Below are 13143 nucleotides of genomic sequence, written 5' to 3'. Positions count from 1 at the left end.
TCAACTTCCTTCTATCATTCACACTGTCAGCAGACAACTCATCTCCGAACAAATCTCTGTTTTCCGTTTGGTAAGCATTGAATTGCGATAACAAGTCTGTCTTCCCTGTTGCATTTTCTTCCATCCCCATCTCTTCTAGAATAGTCTTAGATAAATACTCAGAAGGAAAGTTACCACACTCCTTGCCCAAAACAGACCCACACAAAAGAGAGAACACAACACCTACAACCGGAAACATCATCATCATGGAAGACTTCATTGTTATCACAGCGCCATCAGTGATGGCAAAATTTCCAAGCTGCAAGAACATGTGTCTATATAGATATAGATATATATAGCGATTGCTGACTCCAATTTATATTTATAGACTTTACCAAAAAAACATATATTTATTTATAGAGATCAAATGATGAAAATGCGCCAATTTGGGATAAAATCAAACACTCTTGACCGTGAAAGATAAGAATGGTTTCTAGGCAATCGGCGGTAAAATCAACAAGAGAGAATAATATTCTATTGTTGGTGAGAGAATAATATTCTATTATTGGTAAAGACACTCTTGAAAGAATTCAAGCTTTCTGTCAAGCTCAGTCCTCTCCTCGACTGGTATATAGTAATCGTGTCAATTGTTCGGATTTTGATTCGAACTAGTCAATATAAATTCAAAATTTAATTCGGATTTTGATTCAAACTAGTCAATATAAATTCAAAATTTAATTGGATAACCCGTTAATTAACATAATCCATAATTCTTTGGGCAAAACACATGAGATATGAATTATAATCAATTCAATCCAATAATAACCCCTTCCAACATAATATATTAGAGGATGAAGTAGACTGACAGCCCTTCAAATGTTAAATTTTAAAGTAATTTTACTTTTTTACTATTATAAAAATAAATAAATAAATCAGAATATATGAAATTATCATTTTGTCCCTAAGAAAAACACTTTTGTTTTTCCTCTCCTTCCCTCTCCTCTCTCCACCGCCTTCACTCATGCCACCTCCCGCAGCCAGCCCCACCTCCTCCAACCTGCTCAGAAACCTCCTCTCTCCACCCCAAATTGTCACAATCTCTCCTCTACCATGAAGCCGAACCCTAATTTCGTCCATACAACCAATCCAAACTATACCCAGCAAACCACATGCTTCATCATCTTCAACCTCTATTTTCCCTGCAACCCATTGAAGAACAACCACCAAATCTCCAAGAAATCGTCAAACTCTTCCAAGCTGTACAAGAACCCAAGGCTAAGTATGAACAACTCAATGCCCAGTTCAAGACCAGCCCATGAGAACCTAATATGTTAAAGTAAAATCCCAATCAAGTCCACATGAGTCTGAACAAAAATATGAACTAAGTTTAACTTTTATTGACTAAAAAAACATACACACACAAAATAATAATAATAATAAATAAGTAAAAACCTTGAAAAGTCTCCAAAGGATAAATAATTCCGTCTTTGCTCAGAATCTTCCGTCTTCGTTCCGAATCTTTCAATCAAAGAAAGCAACATGTTTCTCTAGAACATTCTGTTCACCATCCACTCCTGCATAGCCAATATTTTTTTCCTATAAAAATCATTAACGTTTAGAGAATCAAATTAAATTTGAGCAAGGAAATTCACACTCTCTCGTGTTCAATTGTGTTCTTCGAATCAAAAGCTAACGAACCCATGAATGGTTTCTTAATTCTTTACACCAAAATTGTAGAGAGAGAGAGAGGTGGTGTATGGGAAAGTATTTGGGTTTCAATCGGGTAACATACCTAAATGGGTGAGAGGATTTCAAATGATGGAACTGAAGGTCTGCTTTACTTGAGTTTGGCTCCAAACTGCTATAGGTACAAACCCTTCGACCATAAATGTGATTTACAGGCTTGTCAAGGTCAATAGAAGACCCGTGTGTTAAATGTGATTTACAGCCTAAACCCTTCGACCAGTGTCATGTTAAAACTTTTGTGTTTTTTTTTTCCTAATGTATATAATTTAAAATTGATAAAAAGTCCCTTTAAATTACTAAAATGCCCTCCACCCCTAGGTGCCAATTAAATTTTATTTTATTCTATGCATATAATTTGTAAAAACTTATGAATTATCCCTCATAAAATGATCAGGTCTACTTGACTTGTAACTCTAAAAATAGTTCTCAACATAATCAAATAGAGTTTTTGTATAGTTTTTTTTATAACAAAAAATTGTTTGGAGAGTTACAAACCCATCTATTCTTATGATCCGTTTGGCATGCGTTTTGTTTTTGGTTCAAACAGAAACAGTATTTTTGCTGTAGGAGTATTTTGGAAAAAAATTAAAAACACGTTTGGAAACGATGTTTTGATGTGGAAATGTCAGAAATAGAAATATGCACAACTATGGTTTTGAGCAATAAACACTTGTCAAAACAAGAAAAAATATCTTTTTTTGTGTTTTGATTTTGGACCACTGTTCACAAAGTGTTTTAATACTGTGTAAAATAAAATAAGGCTGCACCAAACATGCTTTTGTTATCAAAATCGACACTGCAGTAGCCCAATAACAAAAAACAGCATTAACAAAACGCATGCCAAACGGGGCCTTAAAAACCTCTTTAATTCTTTATTTCTTATTCTTCAAATATCTTTTTGTTCTCTTCAAAAACTTTTGCATTCTCTTTCTTCAATTAAAACCTATTTTTTCCCTTCAAAGTTCTCTCATATTTTGTTTCTTCTTCTTCTTTCTTTCTTTCTTCTTCTTAGAAGTTTTCTTTTTCTTGCACATGTATAATTATGGGCAATAACTTTCTTTTCTCTCTTCTTATTCAATTTTTACTCACTTGTTTTTTAAATTTATTATTAGAATTTTATACATTTAGGGCGTGTTTGGCAATTATTTTTTATTTTGTATTTTCGTTAGCAAATTGGTGAAAAATGTTAACTAAGTCACGAAACAATATTAATGCATTGTAGCTACACTATTATATTCCCGGCTTCTTGTCTTGATACATTACTTGGTGAAATAATATATATATATGTATATTTATATTGTCAAGTTGCTCCCTTAACCAAATTCCTAACCCTACCCCTCAAAACTCCAGAACTGTTCTTTGATACCCTCAGAATTCCAGAACTGTTCTTTGATTCATTCGATTCAACGGTCAAGATATGGAATACAGAGGACAAAACGTACATAACACATTATTTATCAATCATCACCAAAATGAAGTGTTAACTTCTTCCTTTTTTCCTAAATGAAATGTTCATTATGGATTGCTTGAGGAGATATATATATATATAATAAATATATACTATATACTTCTCTGTATATAAACATTTATATTTTTCTTTGTGTTTGTGATTGTGTGTTGAAGGTAGGCAAAAAAAAAAATCAATGGTGGGGAGAGAAAGGAGAAGGGATATAATATAACTTCTTGTTTTTTTGTAATTTAATGGCAATCTAAGGGTAATAGTGTCTTTTCCTCTTAGTTGATGGGCAATTTGATTAACGCGACTAATTTTTTTTTACATTAGTTTGATGTTATGTGTCTTTAGGTAGAACCTCAGTAGAATTTAATGTAATTTAGCCTATACCATGTAATACCTTAAATGCATATATATTATATAGGGTCAAGTGTAGAAAACACTCTTATAATATATTTATAATGCGTATTACACCCTTTATGTGCACAATACTCTTAAAGTTTCAATTTTGTGCAAATATGTCCCTCCTGACACATTTTAAGTTATAGTTTAACTAAATTGCCCTTATATACACATTTTACATATTATTTAAAAATGCATCATTTTAAAAAGTGACAAAAATGGTCATTCAGTACATAAGGGGGTATGATACTCACTATAGGCATATTATAGGGGTGTTTTATGCACTTTATAAACTATTGTTGTTTTAAATCTTTTAATTTTAACAATTAGATTTAATTGAGAACGGGGGTATGATACTCACTATAAGCATATTATAGGGGTGTTTTATGCACTTTATAAACTATTGTTGTTTTAAATTTTTTAATTTTAACAATTAGATTTAATTGAGAACGTAGTTTTATCGCGATTTAAATAATATGATAATGTTAAGTGATTGAACACCCATTTGGTTTTTTTTTTTTTTTTTCCAATAAAGATTGAATACCCTTTTGTTGCTATGTATATATATATATATGAAAAATTTATTGCAAATTCTAAAGATTAAAAAATTAAATGTATATTTTTTATATATAATGAATAAGTATCTTTAATTTAATTTTTTAATTATATATTTAATGAAAATTGAAAACTATAATAAAATTTAATTAGGAATAATTTTTTTCTTTTTTGTAATTATAAGAGGAACTGAAGTTTTTATTCCATATGATATACTTTACATTCATGTAATACCCCTAATTTCAAAAGGATAGTCTCGGTATTATTTTAAATGTTTTAATTGTATTTTTATTTATTTACTTGATTATTTGACTATTTGATTAAATGATTAATTGAAATTATGTGCTTAAATGTTTTATTTGAATTAAATGATTAATTGACTTATCTGTTTAATTATAATAAATTGTTAATTAAATGTTTATTTTATTTTATTTATTTTATGGATATGGATAGTAGTAATGGACCAACCAATTAGGTTCCACGGACTACTTAGATAGGAGGTTTAATGAGTACGGATAACTACCCATGAATAGTTATATATGTGTGTGTGTGTGTGTATAAGGAAAGTAATTTGTTAATTAATATTATTAAAACATTAGTATTAATAGTAAATAATCTGATCTATATTTCTACAGTAAGGATATATATAGATTATATATATACGTAACATATTTTTAGTTATCTTTAAATATTTTATTTTATTATTTTTTCTTATTAAGTTGACTTAGTTTGGGAAAAGGATTATGGTTATTTTATTCCCTATAAATATATAACTATAGGTTAGTAAAAAAGGGGCTAGAAAATATTAAAGTAATATATTTTAGAGGAAAAGGCAGAGAGTTTAGAAAGAGAAAGAAGGAAGAGAAAAGAAAAGAACGAGGAAGACGGATGTTAAGGTTTTTATCAAAATCCTTAAGGTAAGTTCTATTTCTTCTCTTTCCTTTTGATTCATAATCTATATATGCTAGATTAGTTACAGGAATTTAATTAAATATAATTGCATGAATAAAATAAGAAATTACTGTTCATGTGTTTATATTAATGGGTTTGTGTTGATTTTTCATATTGTAATGAATCTATATGCATGCTTTAATCGGATCAAAACATGAATTAATTATGTATTTATTGTGTGTTCATGATTTTAGGTGATTTTGTAAATTAATGCATAATTCTTTGTTTTAATTGTTGGGGCTTGTGTGTCTTTGTAATATATAACATTGATAATCATATTAAGATTTACATATATCAATTTAGGACCTGAACGAAGGAATTGCAGGTCTGAAACAACAGCCACTATGAAGAAGACGACCTGTTTCGGTCGATCGATGGAGTATATCAGTCGACTGCCGTGGGTGTTTCAGCAAAACGAAATAAGGTATCGGTCGACCGAAATATCCTGTTTAGGCAGCATATTTTGTTGTCTGATTTTAATGGTTTTTGGTATTGTTTTAACACTGTAAGTGGTATTTGGCTTTTGGTTAAGTGGTTATTGGCTATTTAGATAACGTTACATTGTTACGTATAGGTAAAAATTATATCGTACATTATATTAATTTGTTGATATATATATATATATATATATATATATATATATATATATATATATATATATATATTCTCTTAAAATTGTTTTAACCAATAGGATAATCATGTATTGGTCAGATGTTGGACCTTTAGCATAAATATTAATATAACGTGTAATGTGTTATGTGGTTAATTAATATAACCACTTTTGGACACTAGTTAATGGTCGAGTGGTTTTACCACTTTAGTGAAAAAATAAAATAATATTTAAATTGTTAGTAACGTGGTATTTATTTTTAATACACGTAATTGTATTAATAAATGATTTTATTTGATTATTAAATTATAAATCATTTTTGAGATAATATTATATGTTATTAATTAATTTCATATTATTAATTATGATTTAATTATATGAACTGATGTCCCTGTGATCTATAAAAATGGTCTATAGTTGTGGTATTTAATCTATCTCTGATTTATATATTGTGGATAAGATTAATATTTATATTGGATGTGATCGTAGAGGTAGCTAATAAGTTAGGCTCCTTGATAATATGGTTATATTATGGATTAATGCATCATTATAGGATGGGGGCATACTAAGGACGGATTAACTAAAAAGGTTAAGTCCTATCTATTCATGTATAAGAGAATGAATTAACTAAAATGTTAAGTCCTACTTATATGATTATATGCCATGATATGAGCTTGAGTCTCAGAATCAGTGGTTAGGGTGCGTATATTACCAGGGATGTATAGCTAGATATAGTGTAGTTGTGTGCCCTGGTAGGTTTAGGTACTCATGCCCACTATATGTGTATTTTGCATGTTTCCTACTATTCAGGTTGAGGCAACCCTATAGTATAGTGAGGTTCCTTTATTGTGTATATATATATTTACGGACTATTAGTTATTGTTGAATTAATTAGGATGTATATGAGTTCTAAGTCTCTGTTTGGGATGTAGTAGATTGAAACTTGTTTGTGGGTATAACCCACCATTATATTTTTCAGGTGTTCGTCAGTTCCAGACTTAGGGATCGTTGGTGTTGAGCAGAGACGGTCTATTCACTCCTCCAACCCTACGTAGGACTTCTTCTTTATGTTTTAGTGGGATACTACTTATTTCAGTTGGATCTTGGTTAGGGGTCCACATGATGGATTCCCAAGTTGTAATTTTAATTAATTACTGGTATAAAAGGATTTAGTTTATTGGAAGATTATTATTGGATTAATTAATGAGAATTTATTATTTAGTATTCTTTCAGCTTTATTTTTTATTCTTATTTCTTTTTGTATTCCGTGTTTGTTAAATACTTTAATTGTTTGATATTCCCTCGGGTTTAGGCTTGAGCTTGGGCCTGATCAACCCATGTCTCGGAGTCGAGGGGTATCACAGTTGGTATCAAAGCACTCCAGGTTCAAGTGTCTATAGGGATCTATTGTTATTTGACTTCCGTGTAGCGTATTCTTTTGTTTAGATCCTAAGTTTAGGTTTCTTTAGATTCCTTTACGGTCTGCTTAAATCGTACTGATGTCTATCTTTCTATGTCAACAGAATGGTTAATGCTAGAAAAAGATGGGACAATCAGAGAAACAGGCAGCGAAGGGGAGCGACACGTAGGCAACAAGATTTTCTACAACGTCAACGAGTTGCGGAAGAGCAACAACTGCCTAGGTTTCAAGAGGAGGATAACCAGTTGCACATCGAGCAGGATGAAGTACAGTAGACTCGGGAGTTTTAGGATCAGGGCAGGGATCCAGAGTATCCCCCTCAGATAAATGACCTCATTACTTGGGCTACAGAAGCAGGTGTAGCAGTTGCACTTCAAAATTAGCCATAGTTTCAACAGACATCTATACCAACACCAGTGGTTCAGATAAGTCCTTGGGAGAAGGCTAGGAGTTCTTTCACAAAGGGGAGCCCACCTGAGTTCTCAGGCTCCACCAATGTGAAATACCTCATCAGTGGAAGAAGGACATCGAGCGTCATCTTCGCATGATTGAGTGCACGGAGGTTCAAAAGCAGATGATTGCTACCTTCAAACTTATTGGGGATGCACTCTAGTAGTGGGAGTCAGTTACTTCCATAGAGGAGAAGACTTCATTGACCCATGATTAGTTCAGTGCTCGTTTCCATGAGGAGTACTTTCCATATGCGATCAAGACAGCTATGAAGAGGGAGTTCCTTAACCTAGAGCAGGGGAACATAACAGTAGCAGAGTATGAGCAACAATTTACACGCTTATCTCTATTTGCTCCAGAAGAGGTGGATACTGAGGAGAAGAAACGTACTAGCTTTGTTAATGGACTAATGTGGTTTATTAAGTAATCTATTACAGGACGCCGCTTTGCAGCTTTACCAGTTGAACATGGATTTTAGACAGAATAGGGGTGATAAGCGGGGTGGCAGAGACTCTACTAATCAGCCAGTTAAGAAAAGGGAATGACAATGGGCACTGATAAAATGACAAGGGCAGATTCGAGGGACAGCAGTCTTGGAAGAAGAACAAGGGAGGTACAGATGCTCACAGGAATGGAGTACCTATTCAGAGGCAGCAGAATGGGGGACCACAGGCAGGACAGGGTCAGCCACAGGCTAACCAATAGAGGAGACTATTTCGTACTTTAAAGAGGAGTTGCTATACTTGTGGAGAGTTTGGACACACTTCCAGGCAGTGTCCTAAAGCTGGATAGGGACATCATGTGCAACAGGGACAGAGGGGACCATTACCTTTACCCGCTCCACAAATTCCACGTATTCAGGGACAGACATTCCAAGTGTTACCAGCACCGTCGTAGCCGTAGGGACAGGCACCGTAGCAGTTACATTATGGCAGGGTGTATAACCTCGTGCCACGGGATGTTCAAGCGCCTCAGGCTGTTGAGGGTATGTTTCCTATATATGGTAGATCTGATCATGTTTTATTTGATACGAGTGCTACACATTCATTCGTATCTAGTTCATTTATTGCATTATCTGGGATAATGACACAAAAATGCGATAGATCTCATGGTATTTCTACACCTTTAGGCGATAACTCTATTTTACATGAGAATGATGGGCATGTGACACTAGATATTGGTAGACTTAGATTTCTAGCCAATCTATTGGTCTTGGACATGCATTCTTATGATGTGATACTCGGGATGGATTGGTTATCTCACTACCATGCCCAAGTTAATTGTTATGATAGGTCTATTGTTTTCACTATACTTGGTCAGGATATGTACGTCATCGCTATGTCACGTTCTAACGAGGTTTTTAGCAAGTATTTGTTTTATGTTGAGGAGGAAACTGATGAGGAGATTACTGTATCACTGGATAATATACCAATTGTATAGGAATTTTTGAATGTATTTCAAGAGATTCTAGGGTTGCCACCTAGTCGAGAGATAGACTTTGTAATTGACTTAGCTCCAAGCACTACACCTATTGCTAGGGCACCGTACAGGATGGCACCAGTAGAGATACGCGAACTGAGGAATCAGATTCAGCAATTACTTAGTCAGGGTTTTCTTCGTAGAAGTACTTCACCCTAGGGAGCACCAGTTTTGTTTGTGAAGAAGAAGGATGGATCACTTTGCCTGTGTATAGATTATAGGGAGTTGAACAAGGTTACTATTCGTAATAAGTATCCTTTACCGAGGATTGATGATCTTTTTAACCAGTTAAAAGGAGCTACTTACTTCTCTAAGATTGATTTGCGTTTTAGATATCATCAACTTCGGGTTAGGGAGCAATATGTTCCTAGAACAGCATTTCTTACTAGATATGATTCTTATGAGTTTCGTGTTATGCCTTTTGGATTGACTAACGAACCAGCAGTCTTCATGGATTTAATGAACAGAGTCTTCAGGGCTTATTTATATCAGTTTATCATTGTATTTATTGATGATATCTTGATTTATTCTAAATCAAAGGACGATTATGTTGGACACTTTCAGTATTGCAGACACTTCGTGAAAATCAGTTATATGCTAAGTTCAAAAAATGTGAATTTTGGCAGCAAGAAGTGAAGTTTCTGGGTCACGTAGTGTCAGAAAAGGGAATAGCGGTGGATCTTGCCAAGGTCTCAGCAATGGTAGAGTGGAGACAACCTATTACACTTTTGAAGATTCAGAATTTTCTAGGATTGGCAGGATACTATCGTAGATTCATTCAGGGGTTCTCAAAGATAGTAGGACCACTCACTCATCTGACTAAGAAAGGTGTACGATTCGTATAGGATGAACACTATCAGAAAGCTTTTGATGAGCTAAAGAGCAAGTTGACTTCTGCACCGGTTCTGTCTACTCCATAAAGCGGGATAGAGTATCTTGTTTATATAGATGCTTCTTTGTAAGGTCTTGGGTGTGTTTTGATACAGGAAGAGCGACCAATTTCGTATGGATCTCGTAAGTTTAAGCCTCATGAGCTTAATTATCTAACGCACGATTTGGAGTTGGCAGCTGTGGTCTTTGTTGGGAGAGTCTTTCAGATTATTCAGTGATCACAAAAGTCTGTAATATATTTTCACTTAGAATGAGCTGAATATAAGACAGCGCAGATGGTTAGAGTTTGTGAAAGGCTATCATTTCTCAATACAGTACCATCCAGGGAAAGCGAATATGGTGGCAGATGCACTTAGTCGCCGATCCTATGCTATTCTTTCTGTATTATTCACCACTAAGTGGGATACTTTGAAGACAATTGATTAGTTATTTGATGCTTTTATGGCATGTATAGTAGTTACACCTTCTATCATTCACAAGGTTTTGAAGGCACAACTCACGGATCAGCAGTGCATGGATAAAGTTGTAGAATTAGCTTCTAGAGAAGTTCCATTTTATTATATTGGGACTGATGGAGGCTTGAGGTACAAAGGGCGTTTAGGAGTACCTTCTGCTGACGAATTGAGGAATGATGTGATGGCTAACACTCACAGATCTAAATTTTTTATCTATCCAGGAGGAGACAAGATGTATCAGGATATGAAGTGGCTGTTTTGGTGGGCAGGTATGAAAAAGGACATTGTTATCTTTGTCTCTAAGTGTAGTACTTATCATATGGTTAAGATTAATCATCAGAGACCGCCGGATTCTTTACAGCCACTACCTATACCAGAGTGGAAATGGGAGAGCATTTCTATGGATTTTATGGAGGGATTGCCTAATTCGTTTAAGGATCACAATTCCATTTGGGTTATCGTTGATAGGTTGACTAAATTAGCTCATTTCTTGCCTATTCGCACTGATTATTCTTCAGAACAGTTGGTAAGACTTTACATTACAGAGATTGTGAAGTTGCATGACATACTATTATCTATTATATCGGATAGGGATTCGAGCTTTGTGCCAGGATTCTAGAAGAGTTTTCTGCAAGCTTTGGGTATAGAGTTGCATCTCAATATTGCTTATCGTCCTCAGACTGATGGACAGACCGAAAGGGTTAATTAGATCATGGAGGATATGCTTCGTTCTTGTGTCCTAAACTTTAAAGGTTATTGGGAGGATTATTTTCCACTTGTGGAGTTTGCGTATAACAATAGCTTTCAGAAGACTATTGGTATGGCACCGTTTAAGGCATTATATGGCTGACCATGTAAATCACCTGTTTGTTGGATGGAGGTTGGAGAGAGTAGATTTTTGGGTCCTGAATTCATTAAGGATACCTCGGAAAAGATTGCTCTTATTAGGGATCGTATGCGCACTGCCCAGAGTAGGCAGAAGAGTTATGCAGATCGTCATACTCGTACTTTGGAGTTTCAAATTGGAGATCAGGTTTTACTCAAAGTGTCTCCTATGAAATGAGTAATGCGCTTTGGAAAGAAAGGGAAGTTGTCACCATGATTTGTAGGTCCTTTTATGATTACAGATCAAATTGGAACGGTAGCTTATTGCTTAGCATTTCCGGATAATTTAAGTCGTGTCCAAAATGTGTTTCATGTGTCCATGTTACCAAAATTTTTGCGAGATAAGGATCGTTATCAACATATTGATGTTGGTGAGATTAAGTTGCAGCAGGATGCAACATATGTGGAACCGCCGTGTCGTATTGTAGACCGTAGAGATCAAATTCTTCGCAATGAGGTTATACCTTTGGTTCGTGTCCAATGGAGCCATCATAATGAGGCTGAATCTACTTGGGAACGAGAGGATGTCATTTGCTCAACGTTTTTAGAAATAATGGAAGAAGGTAAGGGCAAATTCCGAGGACGGAATTCCTTTTGTTAGGGGGGAAGATGTAATACCCCTAATTTCACAATGATAGTCTCAGTATTATTTTAAATGTTTTAATTGCATTTTTATTTATTTACTTGATTATTTGGCTATTTGATTGAATGATTAATTGAAATTATGTGCTTAAATATTTTATTTGAATTAAGTGATTAATTGAAATTATGTGCTTAAATGTTTTATTTGAATTAAATGATTAATTGACTTGTTTGTTTAATTATAATAAATTGTTGATTAAATGTTTATTTTATTATATCATATTATATCATATTTTATTTTATAGATATGGATAGTAGTAATGGATCAACCAATTAGGTTCCATGGACTATTTAGATAGGAGGTTTAATGGATACAGATAATTACCCCATGGATAGTTGTATATGTATATGTGTGTGTATATATATATAAGGAAAGTAATTTATTAATTAATATTATTATAACATTAATATTAATAATAAATAATCTGATGTATATTTATATATTTATATAGTAAGGATATATATAGATTATATATATACGTAACATATTTTTAGTTACTTTTTAATATTTTATTTTTCATTATTTTTCCTTATTAAGTTGACTTAGTTTGGGAAAAGGATTAGGGTTATTTTATTCCCTATAAATATATAACTATAGGTTAGTAAAAAAGGGGTTAGAAAATATTAACGTAATATATTTTAGAGGAAAAGGCAGAGAGTTTAGAAAGAGAAAAAAAGAAGAGAAAGAGGAAGACGGAGGCTAGGGTTTTTTTTTTTTTTTATCAAAATCCATAAGGCAAGTTCTATTTCTTCTTTTCCCCTTTGATTCATAATCTATACATGCTAGATTAGTTTCAGGAATTTAATTAAATTAATAAAATATAATTGCATGAATAAAATATGAAATTATTGTTCATGTGTTTATATTAATGGGTTTGTGTTGATTTTTCATGTTGTAATGAATCTATATGCATGCTTTAATCGGATCAAAATATGAATTAATTATGTATTTATTGTGTGTTCTTGACTTTAAGTGATTTTGTAAATTAATGCATAATTCTTTGTTTTAATTGTTGGGGCTTATGTATCTTTGTAATGTATAACATTGATAATCATATGAGATTTGGATACATTAATTTAGGAACCGAATGGAGGAATTACAGGTTTGAAACAACAGTTGCGATGAAGAAGACGACCTGTTTCGGTCGATCTATGGAGTGTATCGGTAGACCGACGTGGGTGTTTCAGTCGACCGAAATAAGGTATCGATCGACCGAAATATCCT

The sequence above is a fragment of the Cornus florida genome, unplaced genomic scaffold, assembly GCF_030987335.1.
Source record: "Cornus florida cultivar Cherokee Brave unplaced genomic scaffold, ASM3098733v1 CherokeeBrave_3.0.0_Hap2_Chr06, whole genome shotgun sequence".
Lineage (NCBI taxonomy): Eukaryota > Viridiplantae > Streptophyta > Magnoliopsida > Cornales > Cornaceae > Cornus > Cornus florida.
Note: the sequence above shows the minus strand (reverse complement) of the source record.